This window comes from Saccopteryx leptura, chromosome 1, assembly GCF_036850995.1.
Source record: "Saccopteryx leptura isolate mSacLep1 chromosome 1, mSacLep1_pri_phased_curated, whole genome shotgun sequence".
Lineage (NCBI taxonomy): Eukaryota > Metazoa > Chordata > Mammalia > Chiroptera > Emballonuridae > Saccopteryx > Saccopteryx leptura.
In genome coordinates this window covers 24,090,052-24,111,101 of record NC_089503.1, presented here as the reverse complement: position 1 = coordinate 24,111,101, position 21,050 = coordinate 24,090,052, and the positions used below count along the sequence as shown (strand labels likewise).

At 33.7% G+C, this 21,050-nt stretch overlaps 1 long non-coding RNA gene across 1 annotated transcript in view; it reads left to right on the top strand.

Moving 5' to 3' along the window:
• Nucleotides 1-5,409: 5,409 nt before the first annotated feature.
• LOC136388710 (uncharacterized) overlaps nucleotides 5,410-21,050 on the top strand; it is a 68,809-nt gene continuing 53,168 nt past the window's right edge. The window contains exons 1-2 of the long non-coding RNA XR_010748203.1: nucleotides 5,410-5,687; nucleotides 16,893-16,948. This is a non-coding gene — a long non-coding RNA (uncharacterized lncRNA). The remainder of the gene's footprint in view (nucleotides 5,688-16,892; nucleotides 16,949-21,050) is intronic.

Here is a 21,050-nt window from a genome sequence, read left to right as displayed (position 1 = left end):
ATCCACCCAGCAAGTCCACCAGGAGGTGATGCTCTGCCCACTTTTGGAGCCATTCTAGCACCTGAGGCAGAGGCCATCTTCAGTGCCCAGGGCCAACTTTTCTCCAGGGAGCTTTGGCTGAGGAAGAGGAAAAGACAGAGAGAAAAGAGAGGGGGAAGGGTGCAGAACCAGATAGTCACTTCAACTGTGTGCCCTGGCCGGGAATTGAACCTTGGACTTATACACACCAGGCTGACACTCTACCAGTGAGCCAACCAGCCAGGACTATATCATTGATTTTTGAGAATTTTATTACAATGTACCTTGGAGAAGGTCTGTTTGGGTTTAGGTAACTCAGCATTCTGTTTGCTTCTTGGATTTGAGGGTTTATCTTTTTTCATAGGCTTGGGAAGTTCTCATTAATTATGTATATTTGTTTAAATAGGTTTTCCATTTCCATGTCCTTTTCTTCTTCTTCTGATATACCTATTATTGTTATATAGCTCTTTCTGATAGAGTCAGATAATTCTTATAGATCTCTATCATTTTTTAAAATTTATTAGTCTCTCTCTTCTCTCTGTAGCATCTCTAGTTATCTGTCTTTGAAGTCAGTGACTCTCCTATATGTGGCCTGTTATATTGGCTAAATTTTCTACCTAAGTTTTCAGATCACATATTGAGTTTTCTATCTCTGTTTGGGTCTTTTTAAAATTTTCAATTTCTTTGATGAAGTACTCATTTGTTCATTATTTTTTTAGCTCATTAAATTGTCTATCAGTGTTTTCTCTCATATATCATTGAATATTTTCAGAACTCCAATTTTGAATACTCTATCATTTAACACAAAGTTCCATGTGAGTGTGATTGCTTTCTGGAGATTTTTTATTTTCTTCCTATACTACGTCTCTTTCTTGTTTAGCCAATATATTAATTTTCTTCTTTTTTGATGGCATTTGAGAGTGAATTGTTTAAAAATATAACAAAAAAATCTAATTAAATTAAAAATAAAAATAAAAAATTAATGAAATATAAAAATATTTAAAATAATGAAATTTATAAAGAAAAACCACAAAACAAAAACAATGAGCAAAAGCCAACAAAATTACAAAAACACCCACAAAAAGAATAAAAATATAAAAATTAAAGAAAATGAAATTTTAAAGAAAATAGAAGAGACTTCAGTTTTGAGACATTTTTATTTTTTTCTAGTAGGTAAGTTGGATTACAAGTTTTAGCTCTGTGAGATTACTAGGCTTACTTCTACTGAGATCTTGCTGTTGAAATGCTGAGGGCAGTACTGCTGTAGCAATAATGAGTGGGACATGTTGTATGGGCTTTATGACTATGGCAATGATGATCTCAGGACTCTGGGCACTCCTATCCATGTCTTAATAGACCAGAGAACCAGATACAGAGCCCCTCTCTTCTTCAGGGGAGAATGTGTCTCTGGAGAACTAGCTCTGGGGCATGTCTTTGCCACTCTCTATACCTCATGAGTTGAGGAAGGTAGGATCTGGGAGTCTGGGGAGCCACACTTTGTTTGTGTCTTTCTGCATGTGAGCTGCCAGCAGTTGGTTGAAACACTGTTCATGACCCCTTGTTCTTTTGCCTCTTTGGTTCTGTATCTTCCCCACTGCCCCTCAATCTCACTGTTCTTTCTGGTGGTAGAAGATTCAGCCATTCTGGATTTCTCCCCTCTCCAGAGCCTACCACAAGTATGTCTTATCTTCTGTTTCCCTTCTTAACACGTTCCACCTTTAGTCAATTCCACATGCAGGTCTTTTCAGGCAAGCCTGCCAGCCCAGCTCGGTTGTTTTGCTGTGTTATAGCTATTCAATATTGAAATTTCAAGGGAAAAGACCAAGGGTATCTCTCACACCACCATTACTCTGACATTATCTCAATAAAATATTTCATATATGTACAAAAGGGACTTATTCAGTAAATATGTATTTTTTTAAAAAGCATGTATCAAATATCAATTCTAGAGGTAAATAATGAAAATAAAATCTTTAAATATAATTATTAGGGTAACTAAAATCTCTAAAATAAACTAGTTGCAATTTAAAAACAATCAAGGCCCTGTCTGATTGCTCAATGGATACAGTATCAGCCTGGCACTTCAATACTGAGTCAGGGCACAGAGGAGAAATGACCATCTGTTTCTCCTTATTTTCCCCTTTTTCTCTCTCTTTCCCTTCAGCAGCCAATGGTTCAATTAGTTCAAGAATGGCCGCCCAGGGGCTGAAGATAGCTTCATTGTAGTACATTAGCCTCAGGCATTAAAAATAGCTCAGTATTTGAGCATTGGTCCCTGATGGAGTTTCCAAGTGGATCCTGCTCAGGGCAAATGTGGGAGTTTGCCTCACTATCTCCCCTCCTCTCATCTTAAATAAATAAATAAATAATAATAAAAAAGAAACAATCAAGAGAATTATTTAAAAAATAAAATTTTGAGACACATGTATGTCCAAAAAGAAAAACCATTATTAATTAAGAAGAGAAAAAAGCAGAATATGAGAACATGTATCAAAAAATATATACTATATTAAAATAATTATATATAATATCTTCCTTTTAAATTATCAAAGATAAAAAATAATAATATTTAATATTGTAATAGAGCTTGCATCACTGTGGGAAGGTAAATTAGCATAACTATATGGGAAAACAATTTTACTGCATCTAACATAAAGATTTGAACTATTTCACTACATGAAAACTAATATAATGGCATAGTCAATATCGAGAAAAAATATATTCAGATTATGTTTTGAGAGGTAATTTATAATTTAAAAAGTAAAATCCATATGTATCCAAGCCTTGAAAAATAGTAGGTAAGTTATGATACAGAGCATACTTCAATATAATTTATCCAAAATTATTACTTTTAAAGATTAAATGTGCTTTATTGTTTTAATAAATAAAAAACTTTAAATCTTTAAATTTTATATAAAGTATAATAAAATAAAAACTCTAAAATTGTGCCAAAATGTTAATAGTGGCCCAGGGAATGTAAACTATGATATTTGTTCTTCTTTTCTGTGATTTCCAGACATAATATTGGTATGAAAATAATTATTATTTTAATTCTAAAATTCTTTTTTTTTTTTTTTTTTTTTTTTTTTTTTTTACAGAGACAGAGAGAGAGAGTCAGACAGACAGGAATGGAGAGAGTTGAGAAGCATCAATCATTATTTTTTCATTGTGACACCTTAGTTGTTCATTGATTGCTTTCTCATATGTACCTTGACCATGGGCCTTCAGCAGACCGAGTAACCCCTTGCTGGAGCCAGTGACCTTGGGTTCAAGCTGGTGAGCTTTGCTCAAACCAGATGAGCTTGCACTGAAGCTGGCAACCTCGGGGTCTCAAACCTGGGTCCTCCACATCCCAGTTTGACACTCTATCCACTGCGCCACTGCTGGTCAGGCTAAAATTCTTAATTTTAGGTAACACATCTAGTCAGCATTTATTTTTATGTTTACTCTCAGGAGCATCTCTTCACCCTGTGAATATAGTATGCCATTTTATATTGACAATTGAGGAGTCTTTCATAAACGTATTATAGGGAGCTCACCAATAACTTCTTGTTATCTAAAGACTGTATTTTCAAAATTTATGATTTTGGTAAATAATTTTAGTTGGTGCCATAAGGATTGAGCACATACAATATGCTATTCCTTCTGTTAAAATTTTTGTGTAAGTGATTATTTATCTTTTTCATTACAATCAAGGTTAAAAAAACATTGGCATTAATTTCCTGAATCCCTGCCAGTAGAAACTATTTCACATTTGCTTGTGACTAATGTTCTTGTCACTTAGATTTAGATAATTTTCTTTAAATAGAAAGTGAATATTCTAGAACTTAATTAGGGAACTACTTAACATAGCACATGGATTAATACTCCTAGTTGTGGCTGTCTCATTCAGAGAAGACTTGTCTTTATTCCCTCTATTAAGTATTGTTATAATAATAATTATTATTGTTATTATTATTTATTTTTTCTATGATTTTTACTCTCGCATATTGTTATTATGAGGAGAATGTAAAAGGAGAACACTGTATACCCAATAGCAATAAATGATTCTCTATATCTCTGTGTTCAAATTAAGTGAATATTTGGAGTTTCAACTTTAAAATAGCTACCACATCTGAAGACCCCTCAAAAGTTTTTTTTATAAAATAAATTATGAAAACCAAAAAAAGGAATAAAGCTGTTTCCAGGTTTAGGGCTATACTGAATGATGAAAAAGATATTGAAAGACCCAAAAATTAAATTTAAGTCAATGAAAAACTAGAATTGAACAGAATGCTTTTATAGAAAATGCCTGTAACAGTTATTTAGTGAAAGAGATCTAAATGTTTAGATAACTGATAGTTATTGAAATAAATTATTTTTATTTAAGTTTAATTGGGCATGTTTTATTCAATACTCTTTAAAAATAAGATTCACTTAAACCTTAAACATTGGAGACCAAATTTTAAACCTATAAAAATTATTCTTTATATTTTAATAGGAAAAATTGGTAATTTTACAAATAAACTAACAAAGATCAACACTTGTAAGAATAGACTACAACATAAATTTCTAAGATAACTATTCACCTACTTTTGACCACAAATAAAAGAAATGTACTTTAGATTGCCTACCTTTTTATGTCCATAGAAAAATTTTTTCCAAATATAAGTTGTGTCAAAAGTAATAATTTGCAGACCAGAGAAGAACTATAAAATGGAATTGAGTTGAAGATCTGATAAATAACAATTTGACATGCAATCAAAATAGCTAGTTTCTATTTGAAAAGAGAAGAGAAAAACTAAATATATAGAAAGCAGAGTACTCAAAGTGATAGGGGAATCTAAAAGTTAGAAATTTGGCTTTAGTAGTTGTAGCTTTTAGTTGTAATCAATAAGAAATTATGTAAGGATTACAGAATAATTTGCTTGTGATTCTCTCTTAATGGCCTTGCCCCTGGCCTTCCCTTTTGAAATGTGCAAGAAGTTTATCTTTGCAATAGAGCCTGGGATACTCCTTGGAAGTAAGCATCTGGGAGGAACCCAGCCCTAGAAAGTGCTGTGGAGAAGCCCAAAGATTGAGAAAGGAGACAGCCAGTCTGCACAATTCTGTCACAGGAAGACTGCAAAGACAGAGGGTTCATTATTTGAGAACAGAACTCTTAGTAATCCCCTGTCTACTTGACTAACTGCATAAACTTTGCCCTTTGCCCCATTACTAACAGCCCAGGGATGCTATAAAAAGAGTCAGCAACATGAAAATATTCAGACAGTTTTCTGGACTTGAAGTTTGCTGCCTTCTTGGGTTGTTGGCAGTTTGATTAAAGACACATTTCACTTGGTCCTCATCATTGTGATTGGCTCTGCAATGAGAGGCAACTTGAACCTCTGATTATTTCAGTGACATATTTCTGTCAACTCCAGGTGGCACAAATTACAAGATCTCTGCTAAGTCCCTGGCAAGAGTCTCCTAACTTAGGAGTCCTAAGTTTTCTGAACAGAGAAACCCTTGGGAGCTAGACCTGGAATCTCCCTAGCAGCTGCTGAGCATGTATTTACTTGGGGAGGTTGATTGGCTTGACTCCTAAGTGCCTCTCATCAAAATCACCTTTCGACTGAGGAGGAAGAGTGTCTTTCTCGTCTGCCTGTATGCTGAACTCACAGGTTGAGATTGATCATGTGAATTTAGAGGTACTTCTCGGGTTCTGTTTTCTGGTTACAAAGCTCTGTCTGGTCTGATAACATGGGTGGCACTGACTCTATTTCTAGTAACAGTCCCTTGGGACATCTTTTGGCCTATTGCTAGACCTATATTTGTAAATTTATAAGGTAACATCAACTTAAAACAGCCAAAATTAGCTCTTCTAAGGCCTAAGTCAATTTTTGAGTGCAAAAATTAGAAAATATCTGCTCTAAACTTAAAATAAATGAGTAAAAATCATTTTGACTACATATATTCTATAATAGCCTTATTTCTGTATTTAAATGCTTTGGGCATCTTTGTTTTAAAATTGGAATATGTGAAGAGTGCTTATTTAAACTTAAATCGAATGAAATATTACATTTTGAACTTGTTTGTTTTGATATTCTGTAAGATTTGGCTATACTAATTATTGTTCTCTGTGTTCATTCTCTTTAGTTTTAGGAGCCAAATAGTGACTCTGTTTTGGTTTTATTTATGTGTCATGCTTATGTCCTTGTATTAGATTTGTCTTGTTTATATGTAAAATTATACTCAGGTATAAAAAATAAGAAGAATCAGTTTCAATTTGAGAGTTCTCATCTATCTGTCTGTCTGAAATTCTCACTATTCTATGTATACTGAGATTTCTCCGTCCCTGCTCTTTGAAATTTGTGCTATCTGGACCTTGTAAAGGTCATTTCCAGTACCAGCTAATATATAATAAAGTTCTAAGACTAGTGTTTCAGTCCCTTCTTCTGAAGAATTTAGTTTATAAATACTTGTTAGTTTAAACTCTGTCCTTATTTTAGATTTTTTTAGGTTTTAAAATAGGCAGTTCAGTCTTGGTTTTGCCAGAGTCCATTAGTCTGCTGGTCAACTTATAGCTATAAGTCAATGACTAATCAAAATTTTGTTATATACTGGCTTTCATGTGGTTCCACAATGAAGAGCCTACTCAGAAAAAAGATAAATTGATCATTCAAAGTGGGGAAAGAAATCTCACTCCCTTCCCAGACAGTAAAACTCAAGGGGAAAAAAAGAGGCTTATAAACATCTTAAAGCCCCCTCCTGGGAGCTTCTGTGGTCCTTAAAACAATAGAAATATTTATACCACTCCAAACTTTATGCAGGCTGTAGGAATAGAAGGGGAGATACCACAACATCAATGTAAAAGGGAGATAAAAGTGAAAATGGCACTTCTAAAAGCCCAATGGTTCAGAAGTAGCCCATGCCTGATATATCCCATTCTTCCTCTTAAGCATCCTGGAAAAGTTGTCAAGGAGAAATAAAAAGTTTTGCCTTCTCTACAACTATTTATAATACTGTTTATATGAATAGTAAAATATAAAATCATTCCAAAAAGTTTTTTTTTAGAATCAGGTAGTTTAGAAAAGCATTTGATATTACTATTAGTATATATATATATATATATATATATATATATATATATATATGTGTATGTATATATATATATATATATTTTTTTTTTTTTTTTTGTATTTTTCTGAAGCTGGAAACGGGGAGAGACAGTCAGACAGACTACCGCATGTGCCCGACCGGGATCCACCCGGCACGCCCACCAGGGGCGAAGCTCTGCCCACAAGGGGGCGATGCTCTGCCCCTCCGGGGCGTCGCTCTGCTGCGACCAGAGCCACTCTAGCACCTGGGGCAGAGGCCAAGGAGCCATCCCCAGTGCCCGGGCCATCTTTGCTTCAATGGAGCCCTGGCTGCGGGAGGGGAAGAGAGAGACAGAGAGGAAGGAGGGGGGGGTGGAGAAGCAAATGGGCGCTTCTCCTGTGTGCCCTGGCCGGGAATTGAACCCGGGTCCCCTGCACGCCAGGCCGACGCTCTACCACTGAGCAAACCGGCCAGGGCCACTACTAGTATAATTTTAATTAATGTCTTTTAAAGTTTTTAAGGAAAATACGTTTGCTTTTGCCTACGCTTACAAAGGTACCTGTTATCTCTGTTATGTCTTTTGAAAATATGAGTGTGTTTGGCAATAAAAGAACCTGTTTCTAAAGGTTATAAAATATGTTCATAAAAGTAACAATTTAAAAAATGCTAACTACTCATTTTTGGTTGTCACTGAAAGTTAATGTTTCTGGAAATTAAAAATTCTAATTAATTAAAAGGAAACTATATATCCCTGGCCAGTTGGCTCAGTGGTAGAGTGTCAGACTGTTGTGTGGATGTCCCAGGTTCAATTTCCAGGTAGGGTACACAGGAAGAGCAACTATCTGTTTCTGTACTCCTCTCCCTCCACCTTCTTTCTCTTTTTCTTCCCTCCTATAGCCATGGCTCAATTGGTTCAAGCACATTGGCCCTGGGTTCTAAGAATGTCTCTGTGGAGCTTCTGTCTCAGGCACTAAAAATGGCTTGGTTGCAAGCATGGTCCTAGATGGGCAGAGTGTCAGCCCCTAATGGGGGTTGTTGGGTAGATCCTGGTCAGAGCACGTGTTAGAGTCTGTCTATTGCCTCTCCTCTCACTTGGAAAAAAAAATTAAAAGAAAAAGAATTCTAAAAATTCTGTGAAAATCTATGAGTCTACAAAGTTTTGATATACTTTAATTTGTAGTACTGATTGTTATCTTTAAATGTTGTTACAAAATTTTTGTCAATTGTATTATAATCAGGTTTATAACAATATCACCTTAAGTTTTTTTAGTTAGAAACAGTCATTCTTTTATTCTAATGCATTTGCAAATATAACACATCTTCAAAAAATCCATGAAAAGGGCTCAGACTAATCATAAAATTTTAGAATAATCAGATTATACCTTTGATCTGAATAAAGATTTATAGAAGTATAAGAAATAACTGGCCTGATCAGGCGGTGACACAGTGAATAGAGCATCGAACTAGAATGCAGAGGACCCAGGTTCAAGACCCTGAGGTCGCCAGCTTGAGCACAGGCTCATCTGGTTTGAGCAAAGCTCACCAGCTTAGACCCAAGGTCCCTGGCTCGAGCAAGGGGTTACTCAGTCTGCTGTAGCCCATGGTCAAGGCACATATGAGAAAGCAATCAATGAACAACTAAATTGCCACAACAAAAAGCATCAAAAAAAGATGATTGATGCTTCTCATCTCTCTCCGTTCCTGTCTGTCCCTATCTATCCCTCTCTCTGACTCTCTCTGTCTCTGTAAAAAAAAAAAAAAAAAGAAAAAAGAAAGAAAAAGAAATAACTGGATTCATAGAAATACTGAGAAATAATCCAAATAAACAGAAAATGACTAGTACTAGATATACTAAAAATAATTATTTATATGACTTTGTTCAATACATCATTGATTTTGAAATATTTTCATTTTCCAAATATAAGAAAAATGTTTCTTAAAAGGATTTAGTAAAGTATACCTTTTTTAACAATATTAAGGTGTTTATATTTTTCTCTCTGCTCAATTCTAGCATCTCTTAATGATTAAGTATTATTGTAATAGTAACAGTGGTGGGATTCAGCCGTTTTGCGAACTGACACTTAATTTTTTGTTGAGTTTGGTGTTAGCATAGCACTTATAATCAGGGTTCTCTCTAACATGGGTGCCTAGGCAGCCGCCCAATGTGGAAATCGCACATTTCCATTTCTTACTCTTTTTAATGTTCATCTGAGCAGTAGCGTATCCTAAGCGCCTGTAGTAATGTTCATTCCGACCATAGGTGAAAAAACTTGTGAGGATGCCAATCAAGAAGCAATTAGGAAATATCTTAAATAATAGTTTTATTGTTTTTTTGTCAGGTGTTATTTAATATTTTTTCATTAATATTTTACAACTTTCTTATAACAGTCTAGTTTTGTGTACCTCTTTTATTGTTCTTATTTAAGTATTAAATGCATGAAATAATAAACTACCTTTTGGTATAGCATCTTTTTATACTAAAAAAGGTCATTAGGGCAGAGAACTGGTTGTTAAATTATTTGAATTCCACTGCTGAATAGTAATACTTATTTGCATAAGTCCAATAAAAATATGTTCTCTTTATAAGATAAAGAAAAGTTTCCAATTATGGTTTTATTAACCAAAACTTTGACTGGAATTTCCTGTTTGAAAAGCACAAACCTAGGCTTTTGATGTCACCAGAAAGCTTGAAGGAGTTAAGATCAACTGTGAAGCTGATCAAAGCTCTTGAGGTCGCCTCAAGAGCTTGAGGTATTTATCCAAACTTCCAGGTACTGCAAAACCTGATAACAACTGTGTGACTTGGCTTTTTGCCCAAAAGGGCCTATTAAGGCTTAATCTAATATTCCTTTAAAAATTCTAGCAAAATAGACTTTAAAAAGCCTATATAATAAATTGCTGTTCTTGTTTTGTTTATGCAAATTATCATGCCAAATTGAAACTAGACTTAATACAGTATATGAATTAGTCTTAATTTGGCTCTTTAATAAAGATGAGGGTAATTTTATGGAGAAAAATATTTTAGTAGAATATATATAACACACAATTATAAATATCAGAAACTAGACTGGATCCTGAATTTTTATAGTTTTCCTGGAAGTTTTAACAACAACCCTCTAAACTAATACATTTTTTAACCCATTCTTTGACTTAGAATTATTGAGAACTAAATGATTTTGTTCTATAAGATGATTCATTGTAATTCATGTTATACTGGCTTTGCCCCAGTAACACTAAGATTTATAACACAGTTTGTCTACAACAGGTTACAAGCACTACTTGTACCCTAGATGTCATCACCACCCCCTCCCATGGTCATGCCTCGTCATCCCTTTGACAGAAAACAAAATCTCGACTCTGAAGAAAAATGTTGCCTCTCTTCAGCAGGAAGCAGCTACAGAAGAGACCCTGCCCATCTTTTCCCTGAAAGAATTCAGAGCCACTATTCTTGAGGGGGGGTGTGGTAGGACTGACATGAGCAGAGTAAGAACTATTAGCCAGGCTTAGGAGGTCACCAGGGTGAAAAATCATGGGTGCTTAGCAACACGTAAAATTGGGAAATTAAAAACCTCACTCCCAGGGTTACCAATCTCTATTAGCATATCGCTGGGCATGCGGGCTAAACTCTTAGCAGAGGAATCAAACAGGAGTCCAGATAATAACACTTAAGCATTAACCCCTAAGAATAACATCTGAGTCTCAGCTGCATTTCAGCTCCAGGCCCAGGAAAGCGATAAAATAATTACTTTCATATTAAAGTTATCACATATATGATGATGATGATGATGATGATGATGACTGAAACTAAGTGGTGAATGATAAGGGAACCCAAGAGTTAGAAATTCAGCTTCAGTAAGAGTAGTTTTTAGTTGTAATCAATAAGAAATGATGTAAGGGTTAGAATATAGTTAATTTGCTTGCTATTTTCTCTTAATTGCTCCCTGGCATTCCTGTTTTGAAATGTGGCTAGAAGTTTATCTTTGCTGGAAGGCCTGGGAAACTCCTTGGAAGCATCTGGGTGGAGCCCAGTCCTGGAAAGCACTCACGTGGAGCCTGAAGATTGAGAAAGGAGATGACCAGTCTGAACCATTTTGTTGTGGAAAGAATGCAAAGACAGGTGGTTTGTGATCATTATTATGCATTTTTAATTTTTTAAGCCTGCCATAAAAATTTAAGGCATTTTGAAACTTGTACACACACTGAGAAACATTGAGACCCATTACATGAAACTAGTGGTAATAGAGTAGAATCAGAGAAATTTATAGAGCAGCAGCACCTCAAATATAGTTAAAACTAGCAAAAATATGTTTTTCTTTTTAGGAAACTTCAATAAATGAGAGCTCAAGTTTTAAGAATAAAGAAGATGGGTGATTTGGTTACTGGTCTTAAAAAGAAAAGCTAAAAGACCTAATATCAAGAAAGGAAGTTGTGCTATACTCAAAGTCACATAAATGGAAAGGAAGAAAGAAGCCATTAAAAGTTACCCCTACACACAAGATCGGGATTGATAGCCTCAAAGTAAGAAGAACTTGTTTTAAACATCAGCCCTGTGTTAAATTGGCTTATATGATTTAACTTTATCAATGAGCTTTGTCATAAAATATCTGTCCTCAATTTCAAATATTATCTGGAGGGCTGAAGGAAGACTATATGTCATCTTTGCAATATTCCATGATACTATTGATAATTATCTGAGAAATAAATGTAAAATGCATAGATATGGAAATTACAACTAAAACAATAGTTCTTGGTTTTACTCCCAAATAACTACAGAAAGACTTCAGACTGCCAAAAGTTAAAGCGCATTTAGGTATCGTTTTATAATGTGAGCAATTATAACATTTACTCACACCTATTGTATGGTAGATCTGAATAAAAAAATATGAATGCCAATTACTTCATAAAGAGAGATTCTTTTTTGATGTATTCCTTCAACCATAGATTGCTTTAAAAAAATATTCAGGCCAGGCAATCAGTCTTTCTTTTTCTCACTTACTACTCTCCATTCTCATCCAACTGCTATTTTATCTTTTTACTATTTCAAAAAGGATCTTATAAAATTTTCCAAATATGACCTGAGTGTTATAAAAGAATCATAAATTTAACTAGTCTGAGAATAATGGAACAGTACCTACTCTTTAATACTAATATCTTCTTTAACTGGAAAGAGAGTAAGTTAAATTTACACAAACAGAAGGAAAGAAATATATAATATAAATTAAAGCAGGACTCAGTGAAACTGAAAACAGGAAATCAGTAGAGAAAATTCAATGAAATCAAAAGCTGATTCTTTGAAAAGATCAATAAAATTGATAAGTCTATAGCCAGGCTAACTAAGAAAAAAAGGGAGAAATGATGAATTACAATTATTAGAAATAAAAGAGGGGATTCCATTACAGATCTTATAAACATTAAAAGGTTAATAATAAAATACTATGGACAACTCTATGCCCACAAATTTGATAAGCTACATAAAAGGAACCGATTCCTTGAAAGACATAATTTGCCAAAACTCACTGAAGAAGAAATGGACAATCCAAATAGGCCTGCATCTATCAAATAAATTGTATCAATAATTAATAAACTTCCAAAACTGAAAACACCAGGCCCAGATTGGCTTACTAGTGAATTATACAAAAATTTAAAGAGTAAGATTATAGCAAATCTCTACAATATCTTTCAGAAGATAGAAACAGAAGGCATACTTCCTAACTCATTTAATGAAGCCAGAATTACTCTAAAATTAAAAGCAGAGAAAGAAATTTCAAGAAAGTAAAGCTATATACTAATATCTCTCATGAATAGGGATGCAAAAATTCTCAACAAAATATTAATAAATTTAATTCAACAGTGTTTTAAAAGAATGAAACACTATGACCAAGTGGGATTTATTCCATATATGTACAATAACATATTCAAAATGAGTCAGTGTAATACATCACAACAAATGGCTAAGAAAGAAAAATCACATGATCATATCAATAGAAATAGAAAAGGCTTGCTCTGGCCAGAGAGCTCAGTTGTTTAGAGGGTTGTCCCATTATGCAAAGGTTGCAGATTTGATCTCTGTGTAGGGCACCACTTAGAGAAAAACTCAGTAATACCATTTAGACATTAATCTTTGGGCACCTGCTATGTCTCTCTCTCTTTCTCTCTCTCTCACACACACACTCAATACAAACAATATCTTGTACAAATTCAAAAATAAAAGAGTTAATGTGAGAGTTGTGTTCTTCTTTTACAACGACAAGATGACCCCTGTGCTATTAAAATAAGAAACAATAATAATTAACAAAACTAAACTTAAAAATAGGTTATAAGCCTGCAAACTTTATACAGTATTAAACTGTCTTAAAGTAATCCTTTAGTGTGAAACTTTTCTAAGCATTATAGTTTCATTACTTAACATGTATAATTATAAAAAATAATTTAAAGCTAAAAATAAATGAGACAAGCAGAGAGCTTTCATATGACTACAAGTGAAGTTCATATATAAATGACAGCATCTGTCCTATCACTTTAGGTGTAGAAGAGAATCACCCATTGCTTCCTCTGCTATTGGACAAATTGTCATCATTGTGAACTCTACTGATTCTTTCTGTATGTTATACAAGAATGGGATATAAAAATTTCTTAATCTTTTATTTTTCTTAAACCATAGATAGATAGTTCGTTCACAATTTAAATTCTTTAAAGGCAATTGAAGGCTTTTCATTCACTTCAATGATATTTTATTTTATTTTTAAATTATTTTTTGACAGAAACAGAGAGAGAGTCAGAAGAGAGGGACAAATAGGGACAGACAGACAGAGAGAGATGAGAATCAATTCTTCGTTGCAGTTCCTTAGTTGTGCAGTGATTGCTTTCTCATATGTCCCTTGACTGGGGGGTTACAGCAGAGTGAGTATCCCCTTGCTCAAGCCAGTAACCCTAGGTTCAAGCCAGCAACTCTGGGCTTCAAGCCAGTGAACTCTGAGCTCAAGCTAGCGATCGTAGGGTCAAGTCTATGATCTCATGCTTAAGCCAGTGACCCTGTGCTCAAACTGGATGAGCCCACACTCAATCTGTTGACCTTGTGGTTTTGAACCTGGGTCTGCTGCAGCCCAGTCCGATGCTTTATCTGTTCCACCAGAGCCTGGTCAAGCTTACCTCAAAAATATTTTAAATTTACTTCTTGTTATTCAATCTCATGTTGTTTCTGTGGGGAGTTTAGGCCACTTTTACAAGATTCAAACCTAGATTTATTCCCTTGATAAAGCTAGGGTTTTTGAGATAACATACTTATTTTAAAAATCAGTATAAAGCTATGTATTCAAGACTCAACTATAAAGTAACCACTATCATACCATTGTGAATAAAGGATTTTTGAAAATCTACCAATTGGAAAATTAATGGAAATAAAAGACACAGAGCCTGGCTAGTTACTTCAGTCAGCTAGAGTGTTTTCTCAAGACACCAAGGTTGCAGGTGTGGTCTCAGGTCGGAGCACATATGGCAAGAAACCAATAATTGCACAACAAATGTCTTCTCTCTCTCTCTAAAATCAATCAGTAAAAAAGAAATAAAAGGCACAGAAAAAGAGAGAGAGAAAATATCTGTTTTCTATGATGACTTATGTCACTAATAAATATCAACAGAGAACTGCAGAAAGGAAACACAGAAAGTGTTGAAGGCTGTATCCATAGTCTACTTGCTTAGAGAACAACAGGTGGGGTATCAATCTTAATCTATGTGGCTGTCAGAAAATACAAGGGCTTGGCAAGGATTTTTATATTTACCTTTTTTTAGAAATAAAAAAATAGACCTCCAGTAAATTTTTTTACTTAAAGGTAAGGGCCATGTCTCGTATTTCTAGGTTTCCTAAAACAGGTACTCAGCAAGAAATGTTTAAGAAATAAATGGTAATTTTATGTCGTATCATTTGTGAATCCCAAGGATAAATATATTTGCCAAGAAGGACGTCTTGTGGTTAACTGGGCCTAAATTCATAATCAGAGTCTGGCAGCCATTGTTTACAAAGGCTTCTCATACATTGCATATCAGGGAAAAGCCCTAATTAAATTGCCAAGCCTCCTGAACTATGTTTCTGCTGTCTGAGCCTAACCTTATAGAGGAGTTCCTAGAATCGTATTTTCACCAATGAAATGAGACCTCCTTTGTCCAATTAGAGCTGTGCAATTATTTCATCATTTATATCATTACCAACCAATCAGAATGGTTTCATAATAACTAATCAGAATGTGGTATTCCAACCAATCAGGACAATGATATTTGGGCCAATCAAATAGTACAAATTTGGATTCTTCATTATCATAAAAATGGGACAATTAGATACCAGAGTGGGCACTTTCTGTATATATGTGGGTCTTCCCTTTGTCTCAGGGTAGAACACTTTTTGTTTTCACTGGAGGCTGTATATCCCTAATTTGCAAACTGTTTTCTTGAATGAAATTTCTCTTCTTTCTGTATCCTATATTTGTGGCTTTTGTAGGCATTAGATCGGTGGCAGTGAATTTAAGTTGACACATCAGTGTGCTAAAATTTACATGAAATAGCTAATTTAATTCAATATTGAAAATTTTAAGACATTATCAAAATCACTATTCCCTCCTAGCATTATTTTTATCATCTTGCAATGCTTACCTTTAGATAATTTTAAAATAATGCATAATTATCAAATAATTATATCATGACTGTACAAAAAAATTAAACTATTTTAAAGCATTTTTTACTTTCCAACTTCTATCTTCTTCCAACTACATCTTGAGAAACAATAATTAGAATACAGTAGCTGTAAGTGCCTTTAGAAGTCATCTCTTCTAAATTACAACTTTTTCAGATAAAGAAACTGGCATGCAGTGATGTTAAAGGATGATTCTACCAAGAAGTTATTAATAACAAATACGAATACTGTTTTTTAAGAATAAACAGAAATTGCTATTTGGGTTTTCTGTTTGTTTGGTTTTAACTTTAAAATCTAAATATATACAGGACATTTTATATATAAAATGCCAAATAAAAATAGTTTCACTTTGGAACTATGGTCACACAGCATTTTCCAATGACCTTCACCGCAAAAAATATTCTGAATGATAACCTGAAACAACATGCAGGTGAAAAATATCTAATTTTATTGCTTCAGTAACTCAAAAAATGGAGACTGGAATTTCACCAAATTTTCAATGAAAATCCTCAGTTAGAAATGAGGAGAAAAATGATGATGAATTTCAAGCCAATATCTTTTTGAAGGCTTTAAGTGGCTGCAAATAGGACTTCTCAAAAACTGCTTCCTCAGCTCCTGCAATAAAGTGGTGGTATAAAGCTGTAATAAGCACAATCATTTTGTGTTAAACAAAAATGAAGAAAACTTGTAATATTTTTTGTCAGTCACTCCATTGTTGGAGTCATCCCCACTGTTTAATTCTTTGAATAGATAAGATTTTCTCCAGTTTTAATAAAATAGCTTTCACTAAGCTTTTTTCATGAATGAACAACAACGACGAAAACACCAACTTTTGATAGATGGAACCATTGTGGCTTTTTAATATTAACACATTGTATATGACTAACAATTTGACATCACTTGAACCTTACTTTTCATATACTTGCTTTTTTGTTACTTCCCTGAAATAGGAGCCTTGATAATGAGAGAGGTTAAACATTTGAGCCTTAAATATATTTATTTTTATTCTGTAATTTTGCCTTTATAATTTTTTACTAATATGTGTTAGCATTATCATCAATATAGGAGTACTTAAATCATGTTTTTCATATTTGAAAAGTACTTTAAAAATTGTTTCTCTTTTGTATCAAAGAAGAACACTGCTATCAAGCCACCAGGACTCGAACAGTGGATGTTAAAGGGAAATCGGTAAAACATTTTGTTCATTAAATTTACATTTAACAAACAGTAAAGTTAGGTCACAGCAAAATTGTACCAAATGGAGTTGAACAGTAAAGAAAAATTGTATTTAAGACCATTTCAATAGGGTTTAAGGCTATTGCAAGAGGGGTGACAAAATGAACTCAACTCCTCTAAAATAAAAGCAAAAATTTTAAATGCTGGGATAAACTAATGGAAAAGTCCTGGAGGACTTTAGAGGGAATATTGGTGGATGTGATTTTTCCCTCTGTGGTTGGTAATTGGTGTTTATGGAGGTTAGGTTTCTACACACAGAGAGACTAGAAGACAGGGCCTTATCTTTCTTTGTGATTATATTGCAAAGGACGGATGGTTTCAAGGTTCTTGAGAAAGATGAACCAAGCCTGTAGAAGATTTACATCTTTAAGAGTTAGAGACAGAATTTATGGTCCCAAGTTTTCTAAAGAAAATGTTTGTTAAAATATAGTATTCTTAAACTGAAATAGTCAATTAAGTGTGTATGGTTATTTTGTGTGCTTTAAATAATATAAAGTCCACTATATGACTTATATTAACTTTTAAACACTGAAAGTTCAGTTTAATAAAATTAAATGTAACAAAATTAAATGTAATAAAATTATTGTTTATATTGCATTTTTTCATATATAAGAATATAAGCTCAAGTTCTCTAATAATATACATATTAATCAATTGATATAGCTTTTTTTCTAATTCATTTTTTTTGAGTTATTTTTCTAATAGGACAAGGGAATAAATGGGATAGACAGGTCTTTCGACTTAAAAAAATTAGAAACAAAAATTAGTTTATTGTTTGAATATTTTATTTTTTATATATTACTTTGAAGTTTATAGATATTTTATCTTTAATCTAAACTGCTTAGCTTACTAATAATATCGCCCATGCTGTATGAGAATTGACAGACTGAAATCAGCGTTCTTGAGGCTTTTTAATAGACTTACCAATACCTCTACATTAAAGTGTGAGCCTTTGGGAAAATAGCTTTCATTTTCTTCCTTTAGAAATCACTTTTCTCATAGGTGAACAGAAGGGATTGAAATAAATAGTCTTTGTTTATTGCAGATCCATATTTCTGGGACATTGGATTCACTCAAGATATAGCAGCTGGGGAAAAAAATCAAGATAGATGATTATATCAGCTTAATTAGAAACTAAATGACATCAGTAACTGGTTATTTTCACAGTTGTGATATTCCTGCCACAAGATGCTTCTTCCTTTTAACAAAACTGCTTGATTTTGAGTTTCTGTAAAGACAGTAATATTGTATCTGATTGACAAAGATATTCCAAGTACAAATTTTGAAAGCTTGTGAACCAATACAGAGAGAAAACATGTAATAAAGTATAAATGAAAATATATCCGCTGGAATATCAGATTTCAATGATTTTGAGGTAAAATTTTGGGCTTCTGTACTCCTAAAAATAAAGTAGGTGTTGATATCGGTCAAGATTTTTTAGAAGGGGGGGGGTGCGTAAGGGTAGGAGCGGGTACTTATATGATATAAGCTGTGAGTAATGGCAAATGTGGGTACTTTTATGCCTTTGGAGAACCTATCTGTGGAGCTGATGTCCCATAGACAAGATAACGATCCTCAACACCTAGCTTGTCACTTTACTAACCTGTGAATTATTAAATTTTTATTATAGAAAATCTACTGCTCATCGGAAACGAATTGATTTTTTTGCAGAACTAATGATTGAGTTTTGGTTAACAAGGATGGTAACAACTCTCAGTCCACATGAACTTCTGAAAAAAAAAACCAGAAATATGTAAATGCTGGAAGATAATTTCTTAATTGTGTAACATTCATTGTTTAACCAGTTATAGTTTAATGTATTTTAACTTATAATTGCAGTTAGAAACATTGAAAGTTAAAAAGAAAGGAAATCAGAAAGATGGTAGAATAGAGTGGAAGCCCATAAAAATGCACACACGCACACACGCGCACACACACATACACACACACACATGCGCGCGCGAGCGCGCACTCACTCACACACACACAAAACACACACGCACTCGCGTGCAGTATTCCCTCTTTATCCATGGTTCCACTTTCCTTGGTTTCATTTACCTGCGGTAAACCTTGGTCCATAATCATTAAATGAAATATTTTATAACCCAGCAATTTATAAATTTAGAAGTGTGCCCTGTTCTGAGTAACACGATAAAATCATCTCTGTCCCACTCAGGCCATGAATCATCCTTTTCTCTCGCATATCCACGCTGTTAATGCTAACCACAAGTAGACACTTAGACAATTCAGTTGCTTCACTGTTGCAGTATCTCAGTGCTTGCATTCAAGTAACCCTTATTTTAATTAATAATGGCACTATAATGCAAGAGTAGTGATGCTAGCATTTAGGATATTACAAAGAGAAGTACTCAGGTGCACGGTACATATTATCAGAAGGTCTATAGTGGCCTAATGCTATGTCGTAATGCTTACGTCGTTCATTTCATCTCATCACATAGGAATTTCACACCATATTATCACAAGAAAAAGAGTAAGTACAGCACAATAAGATATATTAAGAGAGATCATGTTTACATAACTTTTATTACAGTATACTGTTTTTAATTACTATATTTTATTATTAGTTAGTTTTTTATCTCTTACTGTGCCTAAATTATGTTAAACTTTATCATAGATATGTATAAATAGGAAAAAAAGCATAATATAATAGGATTTTGTACTAATCAAGGCTTTAGATATTTACTGGGATTCTGGGAACATATCCCCCACACAGAGAAGGAAGGAATACTAAATATGAAATTCAAAACATCCTGAAATCATTGAGAATTTTGACAGGTATGGCATAGTCCCTGAGGCTTCACACAGTGAAATTGACAATGAGATGATGTTATCCACTAGCGATAAATGTGTAGTAAGCCACAGCAATCATTCTAAAAGCTTATAAACAGAATATAGTTGTTTACTTATTTTAGATATGGATTTTGCCTTTGAGAAGACTCAGCTGAATCTAAATCTTACTAATTCTTAAGAGTTTTCCCGAAGTGACTTTTAAAAATCACACATACATATTTTTAATAAAAATCATTAGATATGTTTGCAAGTGAAATGTGTGTTCTTGGATAGGGACCAGATATAAAGTTTAAAACCAATATATAAACATTGATGCTTATTTTAGGTCACTTTCTGAATTATCTTAAATGATAAAATGCAAGTCGTGAGAGGAATTTTGGTGAATCATGCTCCCTTGTAAATATACACAAATATATTTTCATTCAAAATGAGGCATATGTGGTTATAATGAGCTGTACTTATCACAGAACTCTATAACTTGTATATTTTAATGTGCATAGTCATTTCATTACTATAGACAAGTTGGATTTAACTTTATCTTATATATAAATTAAATAGAGACATGTGTTTTTATCTGTCAGAATAAAGAACTCTATGAAGATATGTTTGTTTGTTAGTATTTCATGATAAAATAACTGGTGAAGAACTTAACTAAATATATGAATATTTTGTGGTGCATAATATTATTTAGAAAAACAAATAGACATAAATTATAAAATACAAAATTAGTGAAGTCAATGGAATTATATAGCTTGAAGACATTGTTACCTGACCAGGTGGTGGCACAGTGGATAGAGTGTAGGACTGGGACACAGAGGACTCAGGTTCAAAACCTCGAGGTCGCTGGCTTGAGTGCGGGCTCATCTGGTTTGAGCACAGCTCACCAGCTTGAACCCAAAGTCACAGGCTTGAGCAAGGGGTCACTTGGTATGCTGTAGCCCCCAAGTCAAGGCACATATGAGAAAGCAATCAATGAAAAACTAAGGTGTGAAGAACTGATGCTTCTCATCTCTCTCCTTTCCAGTCTGTCTGTCATTGTCTGTCCCTCTCTCTGTTTCTCTCTCTCTGTCTCTGTCATACACACACACACACAAAAGACATTATCATTCATTACATTGTTCATTATTTCTTTTTATTTCCAAAATAATCTTTCTTTTTTTTTATTCTTCTAATGTATTCTGTGGGGTGAAAATGAGGGTAGTTTTTCTTTAATCAGTTTTTTTTTGTATTTTTGGATAATTTG